General features: G+C 43.3%; 1 protein-coding gene across 8 annotated transcripts in view; it reads right to left on the reverse strand.

Annotated features, from left to right (window-relative positions):
• The window catches only part of KCNMB2 (potassium calcium-activated channel subfamily M regulatory beta subunit 2), a 138,697-nt gene that overhangs the window by 66,236 nt on the left and 44,553 nt on the right, over positions 1 to 27,908 (reverse strand). The window contains exon 1 of one of the 8 annotated variants that reach the window (XM_021544326.3): positions 1 to 27,841. This exon is cut by the window's left edge and continues 16,757 nt beyond it. The exons of the other annotated variants lie outside the window; for them this stretch is intronic. The gene's annotated coding sequence lies outside the window, so the exon portion shown is untranslated. Of the gene's footprint in view, positions 27,842 to 27,908 lie in introns of those variants that run through there. 8 annotated transcript variants of the gene reach the window in all.

Consider the following 27,908-nt stretch of genomic DNA (forward strand, 5'->3'; position numbering starts at 1 on the left):
CTATTTTGCCTCGCTTTGAGTGAGCCCCATTGGTTGTGGAAGGCCAGTCCCTTGGCTGATGCAAGTCAGTGCACCTCCTCTGACTTTGATGGAAGCTCATCTCTTTGTTCCAGCTGCTGATCTCCCCTGGCATCTGGTACAATCTATCCTGTGTGGTGTTTATTTTAATAGCCTGATAAAACTATTATTCTCAGGGGGAGATAGAGGCTGCTGGTTGTGTGTTTAGACAAATCTGCACCCATACAGATTCCATAAGTGTTTGCTTCAAAGATGTAAACACCACGTTACCCAATTAAAGGAGTGTCCTTAATAATTTATCAGGCAATTAAAACGTTCATTGCCCTTTATCCCAGAGTGCTCCACCAGTGATATATAATCTGAACCTAAGTTAAAATGCCATAATAAATGAACAGTGATGCAATGCATCAAACATAATGGGAACATTAAGGCAATGGAGGGTGGTTTGTCAAGAATGGAAGGTATAAGGCAGTTAGTGGAGCTAACTTAATTTCTGGAAATATCACTGCTCCTGAGGAGTGGGGCATGGCAGGGGGATGTCTGGCAAAAAAAATTTCAGTAATATGTTCCAGGGAAAACTTACCCATTACAGAAAAGATCTCTGTCCCCAGTTATTATTAATAATCCTCTTGAGAATGTCATGAGAAAAGGAAATGAGCAACTGAAAGAGAGGGATTATAGCAGGAGAGGTGTTTCAGCTTAGATCGGGCTGCTTGTTATAGTACAGTATTGCTTCCTACTTGTGTAATGGAAAATTCAGAAGTAAAGGGAGGATAAAAAAGGGCAAATGCTTTTGTTGCTAATTCTGATCTGGATGTTTTTAAAAAAATTACCCCAGAGGTTGGGAGTCCAGTGAGCTAGAATCAGATTTGGAGAGTTTGTTTCCTCTTTGAAAATCTCAGTCATTATAGTAAAAATGTCAGAGCCTTAGTGGTGCCCAATCCCCTGCCTGTGCTCTTCCCTCTGCTCCTGGGAGCTGCTCCTGGGGGTGTTTTGTGGTGCAAAGGGGTACCCAAAGACATGTGGGTCATGCAAACATACAGCTGGTACGTGTTGCCCTGTGGATGAAGGAAGGATCATAGTTTCATCTTTCCTGTTTTTAATAGTATCTTAAGGTGGGAGGATGATTAAGGGCCACTATTACTGTTTTTGAAGAACCTCTCTTGAGCCTTTAAATTGTTGATATGAAAAAGGATGAGATGGAAGTGAATGACACCATAAAAATTATGGTCCTGCAGTTCCCCTCTCCATGCTCTGAGGCTCAAACATGACAAGTGATTTTCTTCAATAGGGAAACCCCAAATGTGACTTATTCTGTGGGCAGGGTTTTGAGGCTTCCCAAATACCCACAGATGCTTTAACTGTGGAAGTGGCAGACTTTGAAAACAGGGCTGCCTCTCTGATCTTTCCTTGGGCACACACATCCTCTGCCATCTCAGGGAAGAAATGTCCTGTTCAAGACTCTATTCCATGCTTGCTGGTGTATTTTCCAGCCTGTACAGACCTGTGGAAATGCCTGTGGAAACTGTGGTTATTAGTGCTGGAGTCCTAACACAGCATCTTGCATTGAATGGAGCTATGTGACCAAAGGTGTGGAGCCCACTGCACACAGCAAGGGCAGGAAGGACTTGGGATGGGCTTTATTCCTGCTCCACTTACTGACTTACTGCCTAATCCTGAACACTTTGTGCTGTTATTATTTTCTTTTGCCTATTTGGTTCCTTGTGGATGCTCTGGAGAGGGAGCAGCTGTTTGCTGCAGGACTGAGGGTGCTCAGTGCTGTCACTATACAGTAACTCACAACAATAGCAGGGAGGGCTATTGGATCCTGAGCTTTATATTGAGTCATTTGGAGTGGATTATATGGACCAGAACAGTGAAATGGAATGCAGGGCTCATCCTTTCCTCACCACTTGCAGTATACATTGAATCAATTTATTTATACTGCCACTCTTTCTCCTTTATGTGATGCAGAGGAGAGTCAGCCCCCTGTTACAAACTCCCCAGAGATTTCTGGGGCCAGGATCTGCTCTTTACTACATGCAGGAAACTTTTGTATAGTTTTAGAAAATGCTGCTTCCAGCAGCACATGCAGCTCTGCCCCCAGCCTACACAGCAGCATTCATGCAGCCTCCTGGGGAGCTGGACACTTCTTGGCAATCCCCTGTCCTAGTTTAAAGAACAACCACATCTGTCAGGATAAAATATTCTGGTTTGTCACATCTTTTCAGACTAAACTTTTCTCGCTGAATAAAATTTAAGGACAAAATAATACAATTAAGCAGAAGCACAAGCCACAAAAAACAACAGCAAAATGAGCTTTTATAGTGGTACTTTACTCAAATAGCTTTTTATTAGTTTAACTCTGCCAGCTTTTAGTTCTTTGTGATAAGTTAAAGCAGCCACCTCCCTCTCTTAGCCTCAGAAAGGCACAGAAAAAAATTGATATCCCCATTTCTGTCTTCAGGCTCCTGCATGTCCTTGTATTTTCACTCTTGCTTTTTGTGCTTGGTTCCCTTGTTTTTGGAAATGAGCATTTGGATGCAGTTCAGCCCAATGGGGGACTACAGCTGTTCTTTCTCTCCTCATTGTTCTGGGCACTTGGCTGACACTTCTAGCACCTGAACTTTCCCATTCCTGGGTTCACTCTGCTTTTCCTTGCACACTCCTGAAGGCAGAACAAACAAGACCTTCGTATTGTTGTGAGATTCAAAATAACAGCCCAGTCTTTTTAGGGCACTCATCACTATTTTCTCTTGACTTTAGGTGCTTAAACGAGTAAGTGGCTTGTGTGGTTTACTGATGTTCCACCTCACTGTAGAGTTATAGGGACTGCTGAAGGTCCCTCTGCAGTTAGATGCTGCCAATGCTTCCGTTGTATAAGTGCTATTCCTTGGCATAAAACTTGGAACACCTGAAACAAAGCCAGAGATCTAATATCCCATCCTTGGAAAATCAGGAAAATGTCAGCTCTAAATTTGCTGTGAAAACATTTGATTTGTGATGAATTTCTAGAGGAAAATAAAAATAAAAACTGCTGCCTTGCAGAAACCACAAGAATTTCAGTAGCTTACAAGAGAACTGTTCTTCTTGATGACTGCCTGAATCCTCCTAATGTCATATAATTTATGTTAATTAAATGCTGATGGAATCTGAATAAGCATATTGATGGAAGATGTATTTGAGATACTGTTATTAATTCATCATTCAGTAGCTAGTGTGTGAAATAATGCATTCCTAGGCTCTGATTTAGGACATTTCATTTTCAGTATTACCGAAGTTTCCAAAAGAAATAACCCTTTAATCTACTGAAAAAAACCAACCAAAGCACAGCACAACAACAATTAAACAACAAAAACTCACCAAAAGCCTTATTGGAGGCAGCTGGAATAAAGAACTCTGAAGCAGTAATTATTTATGCCTTTCAGAGCAATAGCATGTACTGACCCTAATTCTCCAGACAATGGACATAAAACAGTTATTTAAAAATAGTTATAGCTTTCAAGTATGAAAAAGGAGCACCTCTAAACTCAACATCACCCCAAGGTTATGTTCTGCCAAGTGTAAGGACATGGCAAGTTCCTTTCTGGAACTGTGCTTTGTACCCAAATCCTTACTTTGGTGGTAGTGAAAGGTGGCCAGGACTCAGAATCCTCCTTCCAGGTGGGTGAGCTGAGGCTGGCTGGAAACTCCACCTGATGGCAAAGGGTTCCCCACCATGACATGGCATCTACTGGGGCTGGAGTTCAGGAAGTCTCTTATAAATTCATCTGGGGGCTTAGCAGTGCCTAGGGACACAAATGCTCCCATTACTCTGAGCTTTACTGGAGGAAGGGAGGCAGTGTCACCTCCAGAAGTTACTTTGCTTTGCTGAAGGGTGGATTTTAACCTGTCCCACCAGCTGTGCCGTGACCCCGGGAGGAAGGAGTGACACACTGAGGTTCCTCAGCTCAGGGATAGGGGAGGTCTAACCCCAAATCCAGGCAGAGGCTGGGACATACAATTCCCACTATGGCATCTCTGAATGAGCTTGGCTGGTTTTGTGGGATCACGTGGAATTTGGGTCCTGATCTTCTGCAGAGGTTTTCAGGCGTTCACCCAAGGCTTCCAGCTCTGTCCCCTCTGTAAAAATCACTGCTTCAGGAGGTGGGGGAACACTGGTGCTGGCAGGAGCTGTGTTAATTCATTAATTCCTGAGGCTGTTCACACTTTTCTCATCGCTGCATTGAGCCCTGGGGAGGAGTTCAGAAACGACGCAGAAACGTAATGATGAGCTTCACTGAGAGAATTACAAATGTAATAGGGAATGCAATGAGGTAAACAATGAAAACCAAGGGGAAATTTCCCAACTAACTGGAGCTGAACTAACTGTGGGCACTGCTGAAGCTGTCTCACGTCCTGGCTCTGCAGGCTTTGCCACTTTGCTCACCCAGTGCCATTGCACAGGGCAGGCTCAGCTCTCTTTAGACCAGTGGGGTCAGTTTGCAGGTGGAACACTGAGTGTGAGTGAGTGGGGGATTTCTGCTCATGCTGAAGATGAAGTGCAGTGGCAGCACTGCCAAGCTGCTGTACAATTGGGAGTGTAACGTGGAAAGGGGTAATGCTGCAGGCTGGATATATGGGCACACGTGACAAATGTGCTTTTCTCTGCAGTGGGGAAATACTGGTTTCACAATGCTCACAAATAAATGAAAGTTATTTAATATCAGGTTTTAGATTCCAGTGACCTTTCTACAGCACCATCAAGAGAGAAATAAAGATCTGGGAAGAGATTTCTTTGAGCATCTGCACAGAGAGGACAGAGGTGCTCCAGATTGCAAACAGCCACTTTCCCCTTCTGCTCCCCAAGACTTAGCAATGCCAGACTCATTCCACGTTCTCCTCATAGCCATTCTGATCACTGAATTATTTCAATATGATGCCTGTGGCCCCTCAAATGGTAGCTTGAAAACTTTCTTTGTGTCATTTGGAAAAAGGTGCTTTTAGACTGCTGTCTTTCCTAAGGAGAATCTGCTGTTCACGTAGGTGTGAAGGGGGTTTGAAAACAGTCTGTGTACAGCAGGGAGCAGTGGCTGCTCCCTTGAATTCCCAATTCAGGCTGTGCTTGGGGTGGCTCTGACTACCCCAAATATCCAAGGTACCTGCTGTTGGGCTGCTTTCTGCTAATGCTGGTGCCTGGCCCAGCTATCAGCAGTTAAAATTCATGCACTGGTCTATATAAGAGGCACAAAGCTTGAAATACTCAGGAATTGATCTTTGCCCCACCAAACCACTTGAATTCCTGGAGGATTGACTAAAAAAGGCCCTCACAGGAGACATGGCCAGGAACTACCTGCATCACTGGCTGCACTCATGGATTCAGACACCTCAGTAAACCTGTGCTTTCCTTCCTAGCTGCCATTCTTTAATGTTTAGATGGGTTTGACAGCAAGGCTTCTGAATACTTCTTGCTAGGGCAGGTATTTGCCTTTGGTTTTGGTTTCTCCTCATCCCAGGGTAGGGCACAGTGCACCATCAGGAGCTGTGAGCTCTGTAGAACAAAGCACAAGAACTTGTAAGCTCCTGCCTTCATGTCCTCTCTGTTTTTACATTACTGTGAGTTTATGTACATCCACTTGCCTGGGGACTTGTCATCTTATTTGTAATCTATTGTTTTAATTATTTTCTGTGAAGGTGCCCAAAGACCTTGGGGTATTGAGACACAAATACATTATTTATTCATTAATTATTCATTACTGCTAACTACTCCTTACAATGTAGCTGTCTGCAGTACCTAGCCTGGGTGAGCCCTCTCCCCTGGATAAGAGGGTAGCTGCTTTATTTGCCAACAATTCCTTGGTCAGGAGTGACATTGTTTAAAAATTGGAGGGAGAAATATTTACACTTGGCCAATAAAACATTTTCTTATGCAAATCTCTAAGAGTTGACCTGAAAATCATCAGATGGAATGTAGGTTTCCTAGTAAACCTCTGAGGTTTATAACCTATTGCTAATTTGTCCCAGAACTGCCTAGAGGGAGATTTACCAGGTGGTTAAAAGTGATATAATTTTCTTAAATTATATCTTGATATAATTTTCTTGGTCTTTTCCACTTAAGAAATGCCTCCTTCTGCAGCTTCACCTGCATTTCAAACCACCCCAGTTACCTCTGCAATTCAGTGCACAGTAGTTGTCTGCCCTGCGTTTTGTTTGAAAGGCAGAAATAAGCACAGAAGCATTAAAAATAGAAATAACCCTGAGCTGAAATGATTTCCCCTTCCTGCCTGGCTGCCTCGCATGCCAGACTTCAGCCATAGATCATCTGAGATTGCTGAGGCTGGGGGTGCTCAGTGCTAATCTCTGCTTTGCTTTTCTCAGAGAGATCCCTGGTCCCAGTTTTTCATGGGCTCCACTCACTCCTTGCCCCTCAGTGATCTGTTTTCCAGGATTTCCCTGCTCTGATTGCAACAAAAGAGGGGCAGCTGTGTGGTTTGAGCTCAGACCTTTGAGCTGCTGCTGGAGGATATCCTGCTTTGGAGATGCCTAAATGGAACTGAGTGACAGCTTTAAAGAAGGCCCTGTGACACTTCAGGAAAACTTTAACAGGATTCTGGTGTTTTGTTTAAAACAACTAGTAGTTGATCAACTTTTGATTTTTAGCTTGAGGGGAAACCAGTCATCTAAGAGCTGGGTGATCCTTGGGTGTCCCTTCCAACTCAGGATACTGTGATTTTGTGAACTGTAAACCTCTTGATTAGTGAATTGAGTGGTATCAGGTCAGAGAGGTTGAAATACCTCAGATGGATTGATAAGACCAGATTTTCCAGGGATGGAAATGCAGACTGGAGAGGTCTGAGGTGGAGGAGAGCTGTGTGTAATAAATAGTGACACCGTTTTGCCCTCCTGAAAGACCATCTCCTCAGGGACTGTTGCAGCAACCTGACTTTTTGTGAGCACTTCTGGAAATAAAGTTCACCCACTCAGGAAAATCAATGCAGGCTGCCAGACACTGCTGTGACTAGCAGGTCTGTAGGTTTTTAGTTTTTTTTTTTTTTTTAATGTCTTAAGGTCATTTCTGGGAGCTCTAAAACTGTGTAAAAAACACTTTGGCTTCATAGTCTCATCAGAAATCCCCCTGGGACACTGTGGTAACTGTGCTCAAGAAATTTTTGCATCTACTTGATTAGTGTATTGCTACACACTAATGTTGTTGTGGATTTCTACAGTAATCAAGGAAAAAAAAGTGGTATGGAAAGATATTCTAACAGTTCTGGAGAGGACAGTGAAGAGGTTAGGATAAAAAATCCTGATATTGGAAGGGTAAATCAAACACCCAGCACTGCTGTCAGCCTTTTAATGGAAAGCAGCTCAATCACTGGTGGGATCAATCCCTATAGACTGAGCCCATGGCTATTATCAACTTTTCCTATGTCCTTGCTGCTTGCAAATTTAACTCCACCTCTCAAAAATTTTAAATGACAGGCACAGCAGCACTGCAGAGAAAGGAAACAAAATGCTTCCCTAACACATTGCTCTTTCAATACACCTCCTCTCTGCATGAAATGTAGTTTTTCCCTGCTGCTTATACTTGAATTTGTACCCCTCTTTGCTCTGTGCTGTGGTTGAGAGCGGTCCCAGTGTGATACACTGGGAGTGCCTGTCTGCCCTCCCATAATCACAAAATCCATTTTAAAGGAAGTGTTCTTGGGAGGGCAAAGCCCATTGCACACAGTTCTGAGTGTCTCTAGCAGAATAGCCTATATTAAATGGGAATCATCTTAGATGTGCTGCAGGGTAATTCTCTCTCTGCTGCTCTCTCCAGTGCTCCCCTCTCAGAGTTGTGTGGAAGTGGGACCCGAGTGCTCCCAGTCTGCTGCTGACATACCTGGGGAGACCTGGAGAGCAAGGTGGGAAGGTGCCTATCAGCCCTCTTGCTTGCACTTCCCAAGAGGTTTGGAGCTGTGCTGCTCCTCTGGCAGCTCCCTCTGAGAGAACCACAAAAAGGAGTGTCAGTGACCATTCCCAAGCTGTCAGAGCAGTGGCTGGCTCACATGCTGGGAGGAGATAGCCTGGAGCCAGGGTAAGAAATGACAAAATCTGCCTCATGCAAGCTCCAAATCTGGCTGTGGGCACACAGTGAGTATTTTTAGCTCTCACGCTCTCCCCAGCACTTAGGTGTGAATTTTACAGCCCTGCAGTGTTTGCCTGCAGCCGCCTGGCTCACACAGCCCCGTGCCCCCTCTGAGCACAGGCTCCATGCCAGTGACTGGAGCCACTGGATATGGCAGCAACAGGAGCATCTTGTGCCAAAGGCACCTCCTAGGCCTGGCTTAATGCAACACTGATCAAATGCTTGTTCAGTTTAACAGAAAAACCCCAGAAATGTCAACATGTGCTGGCAGCTGAAAGCCTTCGTGTGTGACTGTGTAGTGACCACAATTGTGCAGAAAATGCCAAACTTCTGAGGGTGTCTCAGCATCCATGGGAACAAATGCACACACATTATTACTGGACATTATCATATAAATTATCATACCTTCTCTATGCTCCCCAGTTGTGCTATAATCTTACAGAGTGCTGTTCCTTTCTGTGCAAGGAGCAACAAGGGAACTGGTGCCTCACACTGCTGTTCACAGAATGAAAGTGCAGCATTATTGTGACAGCATTTGTTGAGTGCCCCTGTGCCTGGAGCACATCCAGAGCCACCCACCCCACACCTGGGAGATGAGCAGAGCTAATCTGACACTGCATCTGCCTCCTCTGTCCAATGCTCCTCATAAACACAGAAAATTCACACCAACATCTGTGGAAACTGGATCTTACAAGCCTTTGTCACTGTCGAGGCAGGACGGGAATGAGAAGACTCTGACTCAGAAGAATGTTGAGAGTAAAACTCCAATTTATTCAAAATGCACTGCTCTTTTATACAGAGCTTCGCAAGGACCAAATCCATTGGTTCTGAAGTGAAAACAACTTACAGCATTGGTGCAAAGTGCTTGACTCACAGTGATAGAACTTAACTATAGACAATGTGAAAAACGAGAGAGATAAAGAATTATTTACATTCTTCTCCAGCTCCTTCCCAGGCTTTTACCTGGCTAGAAACTCTCAGTTTCTTTCTTTGATTGAATCTGAGACCCACAAGCCTTGCTGCCACATATATTTCAATCTTTGCTTAAAGGAGAGAGAAGCAGAAGTTTGGAGACTTCTCTCTAGAGACAGAAAAGATCCTACCTTTGATGCACGGTTGCCATAGTAAAACCAAACTTGTTTTGTGCAAAGGTAAAAGTTTGAACTTGGACCAAGTAGGTTCATCATAGGAAAGAAAGTAATAGAGGTAACAGCTGCAGGGAAGGAAAATAATCCTTCAGATAGTCTCACTTGATCAGTGATGAAATAAGGAGCCATTGAAAAAGGTTTTAATGCGTTTCAATTATCTTTCAACAGAACTTGCCAAAGTCTGAAACCACGAGGTTTCAGTAGGAATGTGATAATGATGGAGATGGGGCTCAAAAACATAAATAAGGGAAACTGAATCTGATATGGGCAGTTTGCTTGAGGTGGTTTTTAAAAAGCAGAATTTCTCTCCAAATCCTGCCTGTCTTAGTCTGTCAAGAAGATATATCTGTGTGTACAGGATGTGCTCAACAGCAGCGTGATATATCACTGATGAATAGAGGACTTTTTAGATAGATCCCTGCAGGTTTAACACATAAACAAACCTTCTTTCCATAGTTCTCTGCTACCTGTTGCAACCTAATGAGCAGAAATATGTCAGAGAATGCCAAAACCTTTTTTTCCAGTGGATTGTCTACAAATGCATAATTGGTACCAAGTTGTGACACTACAGAAGCTTGCAAAAATTGTAACTGGTGATCAGAAAGCAGTCTTTGTCAGACAGAAAGAGATTTCTCCCTGGGTTTGTAGCCCCTGTTGAGTTAATTTAGCTGACCATGTAGGGTGGGTGAGTGCTGCAGCGCCTTATGGCTCCCCAAGTGCCTACAGAAGCTCTCAGTGTTACTCTCAACCATTTCTCATGGCTACTTTGATCCCAGCAATATTTTGCAAGCCCTTGAGGATGTTTGCCAAGTGATATTGCCCCATACCCAGGCAGGAAAGATGCTTGGCATGGGAGCACGGGGTGAAGGAATGGAGCTGCAAGGACACTTCATGGAGAGGTGTGGGGAGCTTTCCATTGGAAAAGCAAAACAGGACCCATCCTCCAGTCTCCGTCCTGTATGAAGGCACTTTTTATCCAGTTTTTCTATCTGTCCCAATACACAAATGAACCCATCTTCCCTTGGCACTGCCTGTGCCAACCAGTCTCTGAAGGTCATGTGCCACTCATGGTGATTACAAGGCCACTTTATCCAGCATCGGGCAGATCCTGGGGCTTTCACTCAGATTTTTCTCTTTTGCATATTTCATGACAAATATCTCCCCATGACAAGCCATCTGTAATTATAGCTGAGCTAATGTTTACACCATTCCCCCAGAAACTCTCTTGTTTCCACAGCCCCTGGTTTTGCCTTGCAGAGTGTGCCTGGCTCAAAACCTCATTTTGCCTTGGAGGAGCTTGAAGGAGGCCAAGGAGAGATGCTGTGACTTGACCTGACTCTAGCTGAAGTCAATGCAACTTTTCTTCCCAACATCCTATTCATTTAACATGCATCAGGGTAGGGTTTTCCATGTGGGGATGATGTTTGCAACAGTGCTGTGATGTGGTGAATAAACCTAAGCCCACTATGACTATGGAAAATAAATTTATCACAGTGAGCTCACTGTGCAGGGCAGGGGAGCTGTGGTGTGTTGTAAAAAGGACCAAATACAAGGACCTGGAGGTAAGAATAATAACCAAGAAAGTCTGCTCTGCATGTACATTGGAGGTTTCTGATTGTCTTGATCAAAAGCAACACATACTTGAGATTATGGAAATTATTTATGAATAGAATCTGGGGAATTTTAACTGGAACAAATGAAAGGAGCTTGTCCTCCCCTCCTTGCAATTTGTCAGTCTCTTAACTTGTCATCTCCTGGCTGCACAACTGAACACTGGGCTTTTATCTGAGGAAATGAATTTATTAAAAAATATTTTTTAAGAAGTGATCTAATCCCTGAGACTGGGGAAAAAACATTACAGCTGCAGTATTTAATATAATTTAAAAGCTGATTACTCTGCATGTGGAATCAGTACTTTTCATAAGGCCTTCTACTACATCTGGTATGCACCCTAATTTGTATTAATGGCTCCTAAGGAGCCATCATAGTTTATCAAGAAAGTAATATGCATTTTAAAAGCATTCAAATAAAGATTTACATGATAAACCTTAATAACTCTGGAATGCATTATTAGCTAACATATACTCCCAGAAGCAGTCACTCACTTCAGGCAAATTAGATAATTCAAGAAGCCATGAAAAACCTCAGGTCAGAACTAAGCTGTTCCTTGGTCACCCTCTAGGATTTATTCAATGCATTAAGGGGTACTTTCCATCTCAGCCTTTATATGGTAAGTGGCTATTTTGTGCTTAGGAGAACTGCTATGATTTCTTCTGAAGAAAACAACCTGTTAAGCTTTAAAGCTCATTATTTATCACAAAATGGCCTTATATCTCTGGCAATATTTCCCTGCAATTGTCCTGTCAGCCAGATGCTAAGTAAGATATCAGTATAAACCACTTTCCCAATATCTGTGAAATATGGCTGGTAGATAACAATGTTACTGAGATGATGCTTTTAAATCATGAGAAAAGCCAGGCAGTAAATTGATGGCTTCCATAAAGCCAATGGAAAAATTAATACTGTGGGGGAGAGGGGCTGAAAACTGCATTTACTCCAGCAAGATAAGAACAAAGCAACAGTACAAATGAAAATTCAATAACTTTTAATTGTGTTGAAGACTGGGACCCCTCTGATACAAAAACTTGCATGGAACAAGAAAAAAGTACATCCTAGGGAATAGCTGTGTGCTCCAAGTAAAAGGATTAACTGACCTTTCTCTGCTGTAGTCGAGATAATTTAACTTTAAATGTACTTCTTAGTGAGAACTAGTCATGTCCTTAAAAATGAACGATTCACACTTTTTTTTCTCCCCACTGAGTTCTGAACTGACATTTTCATGCCATAAACTCCATTTTCTGGTGGTTCTGCATTTGTAGTTATTCTTGTATGGACTGCCTCAGCACTAGGGACTCGTTTTGTGGTTCTTTCTGGTCAGCTTCGTGGTGATGGCTGGGCAGGAAAGGCTGCTGCCCGAAAAATAGGAAATATTTAACTGCCCAGACCCATTCTCTGCATCTGTGTTCAATGTATTGACATGGTACCACCTAAAAGTGGGGTTTGGGATTTTTTGATCCTTGGACTTTGCTTGCCCTGTGGGCTTGGGCTCTGTGCTTTGTCACCTTCTCTGAAACTTTGGAGGGACAGCAAATATTTATATATTCCACTGCCAGCTGGGATTAATGAGAGCAAAAGAACATGTCTTAAGTGCGCTACATTTTTTACATTTAGATGCCAGAGAATCTTAGCTGGAGCAAACTCTGATAGTGAACAGTTGGTAAGGCAAATTGTCCTGAAAGATTAAAGGCCATAGCTTACCTTGAGGGGCACTATAAATGTCTACCCACCTCCATGGGGCACGTGCTGCTAAAGGCCACTCACCGTGGGCAGGGGAAGGACACAACGAGGAGAAAGGGGATGGAAGGAGAGAGGAGTAATTCTACCCAAGTGTGAAAAATGCATATTTTATGATTGGCTTTTCGCAAATGTTACAATGAATATTATATGTGTAATGTTAGAAAGTTATGCTGTATTAATTCTCTTAAGTAGTGTGTTAAATATAGTTTTAGGTTCCAACATAATGATAAAATAGAGGCTATGTATGTGGGGAAGTTTTTTTTAGGAATGAGATACTCGCTTTGAGGAACACCTAAATCTTCCAAAGGAGAGGAATTGATGGCTTCTTATCAGAAGAAGCTAATTTCTTCAGGCCTTGCTGAGACTCGAAGACACCAGGGGATTAAAGGAAACAGTTGACATACAACAGACAGAGTTTCTTGATTAGAATAGAATGTATGCATAACCATGAAGGTGTATGAATATGCAACAAGTGTATTGGTTTAAGGGTGATTCCTTTGTTCACAAGGGATGCTTTTCCTGACTTAGTGTCTGAGAGCATCTGGCCATCCATAATTCTTTGCTTTTTATTGTCTTGTAATTCTCCTAACTCTAAACTTTATTACTCTAATTGTATTACTATTTTTATAACCATTTTATTATTACTAAACTTTAAAAATTTTAAAAACCAAGTGATTGGCGTTTTTCACACCAAGTGATCTGCTTTCACCCACGTCTCTGAACGTGTGTGCCAGGCTGAGTCCCAGCTGAGCAGGGCAAGCAGGAGCTGGCAGAGGGCTCGGCTGGCAGGAGGGCTGTGGGTGCAGCACCCAAAGTCCTGATGTGCTGGAGTGCAGAGCAAGGGCTGTGCCAAAGCCACCCCGAGCTGGGTGTGACAAGGGGCAGCACAGGGCACCCCTGGCTCTGAGCTGGGCCCATCCAGCCCCAGTGAGAGCAGAGCTGGCGGGCAAGGCAGAGCCCAGCCAGCCCTGGCAGCAGAATTGGGCTGCTCACACGTCTAACGGCGAAGGAGAAGCTGGAAAAGGCTTTTCTGGGGATTTACTTGGATCGTTTGTTGTTTTTAAAAGGCTGCACAGCAGGGTCAAATTGCTGCCTGTGAGGAAGGGAATTGTGCTATCTTTGCTCTCTTGAACAAAAAAGCACAGCTTCTGGGCAGTTCTGTGTATCTTGTAGGGCAGAGATAACCGAGTTACTGCCTCTGGAGCCCCTGTGCCAAGGCTGCTGTCAGGCCAAGAGTGAATTCCCTGCAAGGAGAGTTGTACTGAGGGAAGGAAGCTGCTCTGGTCTGACCCAAACTTGTTACCTGTTGACAAAACTGCTAAATGTCCATGAGTGAAGCTGCAAATCTGAAAACTGGGCTGTCCCCAGATAAGCTGCAGCTGCCACTGGGGTAAGTGACACACAGCTTTGTTTCAGGCTGAGCAGTGGAAGGGAAAAGGTTTGGGAAGTGCTGCACTCTCTGAGATCTGTGGAGTGTGGCTGAGGGCAGTCCCTGCCTCCCCTTGGGCAGGGTGTCCCTGAACCACCACAGCTCTGCCTCAATCCTTGCCTCATTTTTACTTTTATTTTACATCTGTATGTGTCTAATGAGGCACCTAAGAGAAAGCATGTTCATGGTCTTGGCCATACCCTTCTTTTTCTTGTGCAGTGAATGCCCCTCACAGCCTGGGCTTGGCGTGGAGGAAACCTGGTGAGACCCAAGGATCACCTGGGATATTTGGAGGGAGCTGGAGAGGGAGTGGTAATTTCAGGTGAGGGCAGTAGGGTGGGTGTCTCACACCCTGGGGTGTTTTTGCTCAGCACAAGAAAGGGAAATGATGCTCCTACTGATATTTCTGTCAAGTAAGTCGCACAAGACAGGGAAACACAGAGTCGGGACTCATGATCCCCTTCCTGTCTCACTAACAGCAGCTTGGGATGGATTTCCAGCTGGGTTAATTACCTCTAATTGCCTGCAGCCTCCTAGCCAGCCTCACCTCTCCCCAGGAGCAGTTGTGGTGTGATGCCCAAGGAGCTGCTCCTGCTGCCTGTGGCCAGACACCCCCTGCACACATCTTCTCCCTGCCCAGCACTGAATTGCTTTTGGCATCCTTGTAAATTCAGTTACTTAGGGGAAAACAAATGTTTTGGTTCCCACAGTTTGGTAAAAAACTTTTGCATATAAAAATAGTGTGCTTTCTACATGGGTTTGTTGTCACAGATTTCCTTCAGCTGCCTGGTGCAGTTCATCTCCACTGCAGCATTATGTAGTTTCTGGGAGCTCTAATGGGGAAAAATGACCTTTGAAAAGAGAGTTCAAATATTCCTATAAGGACAGAACAAAGTTTTCCTTTTCTTCCTACCCCAAAGCTAGGCTTTGTTTTGTGTGCTTGAACCAAAAAAAAAAAAAAAAAAAAAAAAAAAAAAAAAAATACAAACCTCTGATTAAGAGGTTTAGGTTCATTTGGTATCTGTTTATGCAAAATCCAGGGCTTAGTTGTGATGAGATAAAAGTAAATCTGGCTTTATTGTTTCTCTTCCACATTTAAATGATCACAGAAAGAGCAGCCATAGCCCAACTGCTCAAACACACTATTCTCATGTTTGGTTGTTGCTTGTATTAGTGTTAAGTCAGACTTTAAAAGGAATTTTCTGCAAATTTGTTTGTATGAAGTTGGGCACGGAGCAATTCAAAGCTTGGCATGGCAACAGTGAAGGGGAAGCAATTCAGAAATCCAGGGAAATGAGGCTGGCAGCATTTCAGTGTTATTTACCTTCCTCTATAATCTCATTTGTGAATACTGGGACCAGTCAAAAATCTGTGTGCTCCTCTCCATTCTCCTCCTTCATTAACCTGTGATACTAATTAACCAACAAATCTCTGGGTTTCACCTGATCCTCTAATGTCCATCACAACTAATTGTGCTAATTAAATAGGAGACAGCATGCTTCAGATGGGAGTGCAATTCCTGAGATGGAATGGACACGTCTGTGAGCTGTGAGAGCGCTTGGAGTAATAATATTTAGCACTAACAAATTAAATTTTGGAACTCTATAGAAATTCATGCTTCAAGGCTTAAAGTTAATCTCTGTCAGGGTAAAACTACCGTTGGCATAGATTATCCTGTGTTTACCAATTAAGGAATTTCCTGTAGCCTCCTCAGAAGGCTGTTGCTGGCTGGCTTTGAAGGCAGGATTGCATCTAGCAGAGCATTTGTTTTACTTGGGTGGCAGCTCTTACAGCAGGTGCACTCACCCAGGAGAATAAAGCAAAAATGGGCACGATTCTATGAATATAAGAGATATCAGATGGGGTTTAGTCATTGTGCTGGGGTTTGGGAGGCTGACTGCTAACTTTGTTTTAGGCTTCCTATGTGTTTTGGTGCAGCACAGGCAATTTTTCTGTGTCTTTGTTAATCTGCTTTCAAATACGAAAATACAATCCCTCTACTGATGCCTTTTCAGTTGAAACACACACCCTTCACTGAGGAGGGGTCAGTTCTTCCTGTGGGCTGGAACATTCAGCACCTGGCATAGTGGAATACTGAATTTGAGGATTTTCATTTTTAGTTGTGATGCTGCTGCCATTCTTGATGATAAGGATGACAGCTGTAGCTTTGCTTTTCCTGAAGTTTATTGGTTTCAGCATTTATTTTTATGTTTCATTTTCTTACAGTAAAAACTACTTTTCACATATAACAGCCTGTTAGTTTGATTTTTCAATTGTGAGGATAGATAGTAAAGAGAACCAGGAGTTAGCAGAAGGTGAAGCAATTTGACAGGATCTCTAGAATCTGAATGAAGAAATGAGGGTTAATTTATGATAAAATACTTCTTTTACAGCACATATTCTGTCTTATTCACACAGATTTAGTGAAAGAGATAGCACAGCACAAGCCACATCTGAAATCTCAGAAGCTGGGGAGATGCTGTCATATAACTTGTAGTTGTTTTTTCATGTCTGGCAATAAAATAAGTTATAAATTAAAAAGATGAGTTAGAGAGGGAAAGGAACTCCATTTGGATAAGCAACATTTCCATTTTGTCATGTGCCTATGAAAGCCAGAGATATAACATATGAAAAAGCACATAAGAAATAGGAAAAAAGTGCTATCCTGGGAAATGAGAGCTTGAGAATCTGGAAGGCAGTCACTGCTTCAGAGAGGGAAGGTTTGTTTCTGCAGTTACTATGAAATCTCATGAATGAAAATGTCGTTCTGCTGTATTTGTGCTATTGTACAGTGCAATTTACTGGCAGGTAACCAGCTCTTTGAAAGAAAAGATGATGGTCCTCGTACTGTGATGCTGTAAACACACAACCCAGATAAAAAATTGCCAGAGAGAAAGAGCTAGAAAATAGTGTGGTCTCAAATTAATTATCCCCTGCCTTTCCCTCTCCTGGCCTGACCAGTTTGCTCTCCCTCTCTCCACCCCTGGGCATTACTTATCACCCATCCAGCCTCTGAGAGCTGCAAAATCATCATTCAGTACCTGTGATATAGCAATTCATTTGCAGTTGCCACTGTCCCAGTCGTTCATTCCTGGCTGCTGCTCACACCAAAGAGCTCAGAAATCTGCCCCCAGGACCAGAGCAGGCAGGGAGGGTGTGTGTGTGTGTGTGATGCTGAGGTGCTGGGCTCTGTGCAGCCCTCCTGTTCACACACCACACTGGCTCCTGCATGTTGCACTCATGTGCAACCTCTAAATGCATTTAATTGATCTTTATGGCTCCATGTTTGTCTTCCACCTGGCTCAACACGAGGCTTTAATTGGCTACCGTGTCCCACACATTAATAATAAATATGGCAATTAGCTAAAATTGTACTTGTTATTTGGGTACCTGCTCTGTGTTATGTATCATGCATGAAGGCATGCCAGAGCTGCTGCACAGCCTCACGAGCTGAGCACATTCTGGCCTCATGCTGTGCCTGCAGCAGTTAATGATGCCAAGGCTTCATCCCAAAAAATAGACACTTTGGATATTAGGTGACACCTACAGAACAGGTTTGTGTGACACCATTTGCAACTGTGAAATCCTTTAACATAAATCACTTGCCCATATCTCGCCTGTTTTCCGGCTGGGGGGAAGGTGTGAAGTTGCTTTGTAGGCTGGGAATGAAAGTCCAGTGCCCCTGCTCTCAGATGTTTCCCAGGGAGGTCTGAAGGCACTCTTGATGATGAGCTGCTTTGAAAAATGTAGCCCTTAATTTTGGCAGCTCTTTGAAGATAAAATGTTTTTATTGTTGTTGTTTCCAGCTTCCAACAGATACCAAATTTGTGATATTGTATTTCTGTCTCCCACCAGTCAGAATAAGGTAAGGCTACAACCACCTTGCAATAAACAGAAGAAAGGCAAGTGGCTTTGTCAGGCCTCTGAAGAAATAGTTGTGTTGATTTTGTATCAACTTTGAGATGGGAATTGGGCTGGTTTTTGTTCATCTTTAGCTGACAAACAAGATTAAAATCCTATTTGTGCTCAGTCTCTGGCTATTGTTGACACTGTCCTGTAAAATCCCTTCTGCTGGGTTATCAAACTCCATCACAAAAATAGTCAGGGTTTATTCCCCCATCACTGAGAGGTGCTTTTCATATTCTAATCCTTTTTAGGGTAAGGTGATTTGACACCTAATATTTCAAGACAGAATCTATTATGAAAGTAAAATTAAGCAACAGCATTTATTCTCTGATTTCCTTTATAAACTCCAACATATCTTGGCACACTTCACTTTTGTATCTCTGGCTTATGCATAAGAGATGAAAGTTATCAGTGTAAAAATACTAAAATCATTAAAGATGCTGTCACAGGTATGATATTTATTCATGCTCATCTGGGGGACTTCTAAGGCTGATGATGTGGTTCAATAGAAATTACAGAGTGGGAGTTTTTTTTAGCATTAACAGTTGTTAAGTGTGTCAAAGCTGGTGAAGTCAGAGGAGCTTTACAAAGACAAATGCGCAAGAAGCATGACAGCTGGTGAAATTCATTGATGAATTCTAGTAAGATGGATTGGAGAGAATCACCTCAACTTCTTATGTGTTGGCAGATTTTAAATTAATTATACTTTAACTGCTTTGGAAACAGACCTGAGAACAAATTTGTGGAGCCCAAAGTAAGTGGTGGTTCAATAAATGAAAGATGTATAGAAAAGTAATCATCATTTTAGCTGTGTACAGAACGAAAAAGAAATCAAACACTGAAAATATTATTACAGTGCCATTAACATAAATCAATTGCATGCTTTATCCTCAGAATCTTTTTTCATTTCTGGTCATCCTATCTCATAAAGTCTTAAATGGTTATAAAAAGAGTGCAGAGATTGACAGTAAAAATTATTAGAGACGTGTAAAGATTTTTTTTTAAGAGGGGAAGCAGCAGCCTGGAACTGCTTAGCAAACAGCTTTAGCTGCACTAGGAGATTTGAGCAGCTCAGCAGGACCAAGGCAGGCTGTAGGTGCTGAACGTGGTCCCCCTGTGCCCTTGCTCACCTCCACCCTAACCCTCAGGCCCCTGAACTCTAGAAACCACTGGGATTTTAGCTCAGGGTTGTGGAGCTGAGTGGCAGCTCCTGCTCCAGATGTGGGTCACGCTCTGCACTGGGGACAGGACAAAAACTACAGCCCAGCCTGGGCTCTTCCTGAGACTGGGGGTTGTGGAAAGAGCCAAAAGGGGCCCAAATGCTATTTTAAAGCTCTCTAAAACACAGACTGAAGATCTCACCCTCAAAAGCTGGCTCTATCCCATGTACCTCTTGGTGGAAATGGGATTTTAAGCCTTTCCTCTCAGGTCCTTGCCCAGGTCCCTTGGTTTGGAAATGTCCAGCACAGTGCACCAGCTGGCTCTGGGGGTTTTCACTCCCCGTCCCCTCCAGCACAAACTGCTAAAATGAATCTGCTGGAACTTCTGCATTATGCTAAAATATTTGCCACAGGATGCACACCAATTGCTTAACAGGTTTTTAGACAACCCCTAGAAATTTCTGCAGGTAAAGAGAGCATCTATCCATTTTATTGGGCAAGCTAAGTATTTTCAAGGATATGGTATCTCATGCTTTAAGCTGCAAGTCAAGCATGCAGCTACAGCAGACTCAGGCAATGCTTCCCCTCTTGGCAGGTTGCTCTGCAGTTTTGTGCCATTCCTGGGAGGAATGTTGGGATTCCCAGACATGATGCAAGTGGGAGCTCCCCTGGGCACACTTCTCATGGCATTTCAGCAAAGGGGAAGGAGACCTGTCTCCCCTGACATTGCATTTGGGGTGGGCTCAGCCCCCCACTCCCACAGGTGCTTCTGGCACCTTTCTACCTTTCTCCTGATAAAATGGAAGAGAAAAACAGTGTTTCTGAGGTGTAAATAATGTTTAACAACTGGGCCTTGGAGTTGTAAAGGAACTCCTGCACTTATGCTACAATCATTTTGGTGGTTGATTTAGAGCCAAGTCCTGCTGGCCTGACTGAAGCAATTAGCCTGATTACTGCCAGAGGGATGCTCATGCAATTAAGGTGAGCAGTGTTTGCTCTTTATTCTGGAAACCAGTTGTCTGTATAAAAGTAGTTGACACAGTGCTGAGGCAGGAGGGTGATGGGCTCTGAGACAAGCCTCCAAGCCCTGACAGAACCTGGTGTCTCTCTCAGAAGAAGGATGGACAGATGGACACTGTCTGACACTGCTCTGAGGGGAAAACTAAAACCTGACAGTGAGAGACGTGTCCTGGTGTGTTTGCTCTGTGGGACTGCAACTGTTGTTGTTTCCCCAGCTTCTCAAAAGGATGGAACTGGCTAATTAGATCTACAATTGCCATCTATCAAAAAGAGCATCTGAAATTTTCAGTGATATCTTTTCCCCCCTCTCTCCCTGCTATTTCTAAGGCACCTATCAATGTGGTGCAGAAATACCATCTGGATACCTGGCTAGTGACCAGCAGGCTGTGGTATGTGAGAGTTTTAAATAGAGACAAGAGAATGGAGAGTGGAAGGGCAGACAAACAGCATGTTTTCATGGATCCTTTCAGTTCATAAATAAACTGAGAAGCACAGAAGGGCAGAAAAATGCCTTTTCTTCAAATTTTCGTGATGAAAGAAATAGGGTATGTCAAATCTTCTAGGAACCTCCCTAGAAATATTTAAACTGTTTGGGAATTTGTTCCTGCAGAGGAGCAGGGCTGCTGCATTGACTCTGTGGATGAACACTCACCAGAGAGCAGGAGCACCTCTGCAGAGGAAACTTCTTCCTGCCCTGCCAGGAGAACCTCTGCACTGGCTCTGGATGCCAGCACTTAGCTGCATTCACAGCTCAGATGTTTTACTAAGGGCAGGCACAGCTCTGGGGTCAGGAGCTCTGACTTACCCCTCCCCCTGAATTCAAGGAAATTTAGAGGTTTTATTTGATTCCACAGAAATCAAATACACTTTGCAATGTGGGAATTTGCCTTTTTGATGGATCTGAAGGGTTTGTGAATAGCCTAGTCCAAGGTTTTAGTGTGAAGCCACTTGTGTCATCTTAGTGATGATGAATTCACTCGTATCAATGGAGTTTACTCTTTGTGTTAGCACTGTCCCCCAGGTGGGTGCCTGTGTGTGCACAAAATAATGGCTCAGTCTGGCAGAATATCTTTGCTAAGAAAACCTCACTTGTCAATTACTGGGGATTTTCCCTGAACTCTGGTGGTTCTGGAGCAGAGTTTGGGCTTCTGGTGTTATGACAGAATTTTGCAGGTTCAGTGATAGCTTTTGACAGCTCAGGTCCCAGCAGGGAAAGACTCCTCACTTGAAATCAATCAACTTTATCACACAGGAAAAAAGAAAATTAAAACCCACCTGAAACTCAAACCTGCTTTAACAGAGGCTCCTCTCTGACTGAGCTGTTATTGCAGATAACTCTACACAATGAGCATATTTATGTGGGGAAATATCAAAAGGTAGGTGCACCTAACAAAGGCCTCCTGATCATGCTTAATGCACCAGAAAAATAGTTTTAAAATACAGAGTTTTTTTTTTTTTAATTTTTAGCAAAAAAGTACATCCACATATGCATCTCTGAAGAGTTTTTTAATTAATTGCTTTCAGTCATTTCCTTTCATAAAATTAGAACAATGATGGAATAGACTGGCTGTGGAGTTTGGCCGAGGAAAGATTATACTAATCCATTTGAAATATGCCTAAAACAGAAAGCAAGGAGAGATAAAAGCAATTTTTTCCCAAAGCTTGTTTACCTGTGACAAAATCCTTCCAAATCAGCTGCACACAAAATACTGGATCATCTTAATTAAACTGGACCTAAAGAAATCTTGCTTTGGACTTCTTGGGATATTTCATATCCAGAGAGTTTGTCCCGTGATGCTTTTAGCAAGATGGGGGAATATGTATTTCATGCATTTAGTAATTAGGAGAGCAGCAAAGCTTTTAAAGAGCAGAATGAAGCCCAGATCAACTTGCTATATGGAAACAAACAAGAAGGGGGAATTTGTCAGAAATTTTTCTATATGCCCTGAGGCATCACTGAGAGTGATTTTCAAGAGTCAGAGGACCTTTCATTTGCATATTCTCCAGTTAATAAAAGGCTATGGTTACAAATGAACTTCCTTTGTTCCCTCCATGGGTTATTGCTCCCTAAGCCTTGAACTATATATTCTTTGTTGAAGGAATTAAAAGATGTTCTAGTTAATGTGATGCTTTCCGTTCAGACTTTCTTTCCAAAACTCTTATTTTCCAGAGCAGTAAACTTTGCCAATACACAACAGCCCTCCCTACACTATCTCCACAAAGCCTGGTTTTCACAGCTGAATCAATTCTTTCCCTATCACCATAAGGCCAGCTCTGGAATTCCACATACAAGCTTAAAAATGGCTCATCAGTAACCAGATGGGCCCTGAGGATCAAAGAGCACTGAGTGCAGACACACTGCTGTCCTCCTTTGCCCTTCAGCCAGCCAGTCCTGGGCTCTGCAACACATTGCTTGGTCAGCCTGTGGCTGTCTGAAGCCTGTTCTGCAGCAGCCTCACCAGCATTAAGGCAGAGCAATTTGGGGTGTTCAGCTGGGCCAGGGCTGTGGCTGCTCCTTGCTCCCTGTGCTCACTCCTGGCCGTGCTCTTCTCCTGCTCCTCCTGCACCAGCTCTGGGGCTCGTTCACTCCCAAGTGCAATCCCTCTCGAGTCAAGACCAAAGCACAATTTTCAGGAGGTTCCATGAGCTTGGAGGGCCAGGGGAGCCTGGAAAGTGGCTGGATGGGAGTGGGAAGGCAACAAGAGAGAAGGGGCAATGCCAGCCCTGGGGCTGATGGGTTCCCCAAGCTGTCCCCCCAAAAAAGCCAATACACTTCTGACTGAGGTTGGGGAGTCAGTGTATTTGGCAGCTGCGCTGAGGAGACCTGGACACAGGTCTCCTGGAGGATTTAATATTCCTTTATTCCCTCTGACTTTGATTTAACCATGGGCTGTGATGCTTTAAGTACCAGATATTAATTAGAAGTGGTAGTAGGTCCCAGAGGGACCATACTCCAGATCTTCTCACCATTCCTAGTTTGACTTATTTCAGGATACTACTCTGAAACATTATTTATGCACCCAGGAGCCTGACATTTATAATGCCCAACTAAATTTGCAAATAACTAATGGCTGTCAGTGAGGAGTACCACTCTGCTGAGGTGGAAAATAGCTTACCCATGAATAAAACCTAGCCAAGTATATGGGATGTTTTCTGCAGCACTTCTTTAGGGTAGGCAATTATCTTGTCCCTCCTTTGGACATACACCTAAACAGGCACAAAGGGACAATGCTACATGGAGGGGTCCCGCCAGGATGGCCACCTTAGAGAGATGAATCACTTTGGGCTGAAGCAGAAACTTCACTCTGAGCTCAGATCCTGTGGAAGGGAAGTGGGGAAGTGGGACAAATGCTCTTTTGGTTCTTCTGGTCTTCAAAACCCTTCTGGCAGTGGTTGATTCAGGACAATGCAGTGGCACAGAGTGGGAGGAACACTGAATTCAGGCAAAATTGCTGGGTACCTGTGAATGGCTGGGGCATCCCATTTGGCACGAGCAGAGATTATTTATGGGTAGTAGGATAGCTTTGTATTAAGAAAGAAAAAGTATCTGAAGACATAATAGGAGTTTTAACAGTATCTAGGGGGAATTTCAAGTTGGGATTTAACTCCAAACTACATTTAGTCAATTTTTTGTCCTAGCAGAGATTCTCTGCATTTGCTCAAATTTTAGTTCCTCTAATTCTTCTATTCTCTTACTCTCCCCAGGCAGTATCAGTCTGGTGTTGTGTGTGCCCTCACAGAATATGAATACACGTGTGTTGCCTGTAGTGACTCTACTGTGTGACTCACAGCACTTCCAATTTAGGCCCACTTCTATTTTTAGAATAAAAAAGGATATCTAGGATCATTGGACTTTAAAATCATTGAAAAGGTAAAAAGGGGCCATCTGATGGGGGTGTAACTGCTGGTTGTCTCTATGAAGCCTTAGCAACCCTATTGATTTAGCTCACACCAGACTTTCTATATAAAGTGCGTGGACAATAGAACTCAGTGGGAGACATGAGGTTTCCTCCTATATGACATAAGTACAGTGCAAAAATATCTCAAAAGGGAAATATATTCATGTTTTATAACCTTCTCCCCTTGATTTGTTTCTGAGTAAAAAAGCTTGGTGTTTTGACAGCTGAAATTTTTTTGTGTCTGTGAGGAAATAGTTTGACAGAAATTCTCCACCCAACTGGTTCTGACTGTTTTTAAACCATATATCAGGTGTTAGTTTTCTTCTCATCTGCAATTTTCACAACTCTTCCATATCTCCATGGCATGTTAACAGTCCCTCTACATGACAAAAAGTAAATGTCACCCCCTTGCTTGGTAGCAATTTTGGTGAGCACAGGGAAGGATTGGGAGCAACATCTCCAGGGCTCGCCATGGGCTGAGTCTGGTAAGACCATAGACCTTGAGGTTAATGACCCAAATTCACTAGATTCGCTGTTAAAAATGGTATTTGTGTATTAGGTGTTCCTGCTATTCCCATTCCTACCTCCTCTATACCTGCTCTACGTGCCACTGATCCCTCTTTCTGCCAGTCACCCTTATTTTTCCCCTCTTGTGTTTTCTCCTGCACTCACTGCCTCACTGTTGATGCTCAATTGCTGTCCTCCCTGTTGGCTGTCTTCGTGTCACAGAATGTGCAAGACAGGCACAACAGGAGAGGTTATAATGTGGAAAATTTAGAAATTTCCATTATGGTGTTTTTTCCTTCTAAATTGGCTGCACAAACAGTTTCCACTGGCACTGTGGACTTACTCTGGAGAGATGGGGAGACCACAGGGACATGGCAAGGGAGAGAACAGCCCATGCAGTGCACGATGGATGATGCCAGTCATTTTAACAGAGCTGAAGGAATTCAGACACTTTTCATGAATATTCATATGAAATTGAAAGCTGTTTAACCTGGCTCTCACATCTGTCTGGTGGGAGCACTTCAGTGCTTATGTGTTGCTCATACGACTACTTGCAAGACGTGAATTTTAAACCTGACTACTCAGAGAGTGATGGAAATCCAGTATGAAACAGTATACACTTGGTTGTGAAATTTGCAATTTGTTTTCTGCCAGTTAGGTGCACACATCAACTAATCAAGGAACACCACAGGACTGAACCAAGCAACACAGTATGAATTTGCAAACATTTGCCATTCCCAAAAGATCTGTAAGCCAAGAAGCTGTTTGCTGAAGAAAGCCCTAAATAATATCAAATAAATAAATTAGAAAATTGCATGACCTCCAAAGACAATTCATAACAGAAAGGGCAAGTGAGATTCATGGCAAAAAGTACTCATTGAGCTTGTGAAGAAAGCAGGGAAACTGTTCCTCAGCACAGTGAATCAATCTGATGTAGTTTGCTTCACTATCTGCTGCCCATTGATGGAATGATGGGAGATTTGGAGTCACTTCTGACAGGCTCTCACATGAATGGGTATTTGGTCCTGGCAGAAGTTTTTCTAAGTGGCCAATTTGTCTGGGGTAGTTTTGAGAGCAGATTTAGTTTTGTATCACAGGATTTACCTTGTGTCATATCTTACAGTTGAAGATGCCTGCAACATTGACCTCCTTCTGCTAGACAGTTTGGCTTTGCATTTTGCCCTATCTGGAGCCTGAGTCCAGCCTCATTCCCCGAGCACCACTTGTCTGTATTTCCATTGCATCACTACCACATTAGCCTTGTTGCACTGCACTTTCCCCAGAGATGCTGAGGGATTTACCCAAGTCTCCAGAGAAGTCTGGGCACAGGCTGAACACAGTCTCCCACCTCCTCATGGTTTTACCCTTTCAGACCCTTCTCTCAGAGGCACTGCAGTAAAAACAAGAGTAAAATTGTCTAAGCTTCTGGACAAAAGTGAGATGGAGAGGAAAAACCATAAACTTGATTTCTGCATGCATTGCTCACTTCTGGCACAGATTTAGTATCTGTGTGTAATAACTCTTTGATCCATATTGCAAACTGCTGCAACAATTTCTTTGGAAGAAAGTTTTCACTGTTATCTTTATGTACTCAGTAGAGTACATAACACAGGTTGAAATGATTTCCCCCTAAATTTGCAATGCAAAGTAATGCAGTTAACTGAAAAGTTCTTGCTTGGATCAAATGAGGAATATTTATGTTTCTTAAAAGGAATTCTTACCATTCCTGATCCAATATTGCTTCTTTTTGGTACAACCAGTATTCACTTAGACTGAAAGCACTTTTGTTGTTAAATTGTCATTGGTGTTTTGTCTTAAAAAGAATTATATCACGATCTATTTACAATGCAATATAATACACTGAAGTTCTTCTTAAAGAGAACATTGGTTAGGATGAGTAAATTCAAATTACTTGATAAGTCCCTGCTTAGGAATTCTTTTTCTGATGAAGATTTAATGAAAACAATCAGTCTAACAGAATTCTTGAAGCTGCAAGTTTTTGGCAACTGTATTGTAAAATATCCTTAGTGACATCCACATTAAAGTAAATTTAGAATGGTATCATAACCTTAATTTGAAAATTTAGCACAGCAAGTGCCTCCATACCTCTTGCTGCAAGATATGACTCTCAGCTTCTTTACGTGCATTTTTAATGGGTCCTGTGAGAAGCATTTCCACAAGCAGAACATTTTATTGTTACTAAATACCACTCACTCTGAAGTCCCTCTGTTGTTTGGGAATGAAACTTTAATGAACAAGTTGAAACAATTCATCAACCCAGGGAGCATCACACTCAGATCAAACACACCAAATGATAGGGGCTCTGCATATGCATGGAAATATGATTTTCATTCATTATGTTCCTGCTGCTCATCCTGGTGAGGGTCACACACACTCAAATACAGGAACTCACAGCCCAGCCCTGCCCAGGACCCCGTGCAGACCCCACTGCCCTGTTTGGCCACGAAGACCTGACTCTGATTTTTGGACATTTTCTTTCTTAGTGATGCTTAACAGGCACATCATAAAAAAAGTACATGAGGCTTCTAACTTTGCCTATCACCTCTTGGACTTCTGGCTGGGAAGAAACAAGCTTTTTCCAGGGGAAGCCTTCCTGTTATCCTGCTGAGTGTTCATTCTGCCCCTCAGCCCTTGCTCACAGCCCTTTCAGCATCCAACTAAACGCCGTACATCCTTCCCCACACCGGTGTCTCAGGGGGCTGGCAGTGACACGGGAGGAAATCGTGCCTTTTTCCGTCTGAAACTACATTTCTCGTCCAGCAAAACAGTGCCAACAGTGCAGAGAAAGCTCTGATTATGCAAAATGGATGGACACATCACGCCTTCTTTTGCAATAGGTTATAACCTAAAGAGTCCCTCACGCGGAAAATTCCTCCCACCACCTTCCCCCGCGAATGTTTTCCCCCTTTCAAATGACAACAGTGGCACTCCAGACACATTTTACACATTAATAGCATGTCTCCCTCATCTCACAGGCTCCATATCTTTCCTCTTCCCCTTTCATTTTAGGGCGGCTTCCCCCTGTCCCTTCTCCCATCTCAGAACCAGCCCGGCTGGCTGGGTAGCGAAGGAGTAAAGTGTTTTCTTGCATGACCTCTACGTATTTTACTCCGCGGGAAGAACAGCGTGGAATGCACACTCAGCGGGCAGCGAGGTTTGAGCCAGCTTGTCCTCGAGGCATTCCTGCCATAAAACACAGGACTATCCACAGACAGCATTTCCACCCCCGGCTGTCCCCCCGGCGCTGCCGCCGCGCCTGGCGGCGCTCGGGAAGCCGGGGAGCGAAACACCAGCAGCGGGCACCGAGCAGCAACAGCTCCCTTTGTTCCCCAT

Source organism: Lonchura striata, chromosome 9 (genome assembly GCF_050655825.1).
Source record: "Lonchura striata isolate lonStrDom1 chromosome 9, ASM5065582v1, whole genome shotgun sequence".
NCBI classification, from domain to species: domain Eukaryota; kingdom Metazoa; phylum Chordata; class Aves; order Passeriformes; family Estrildidae; genus Lonchura; species Lonchura striata.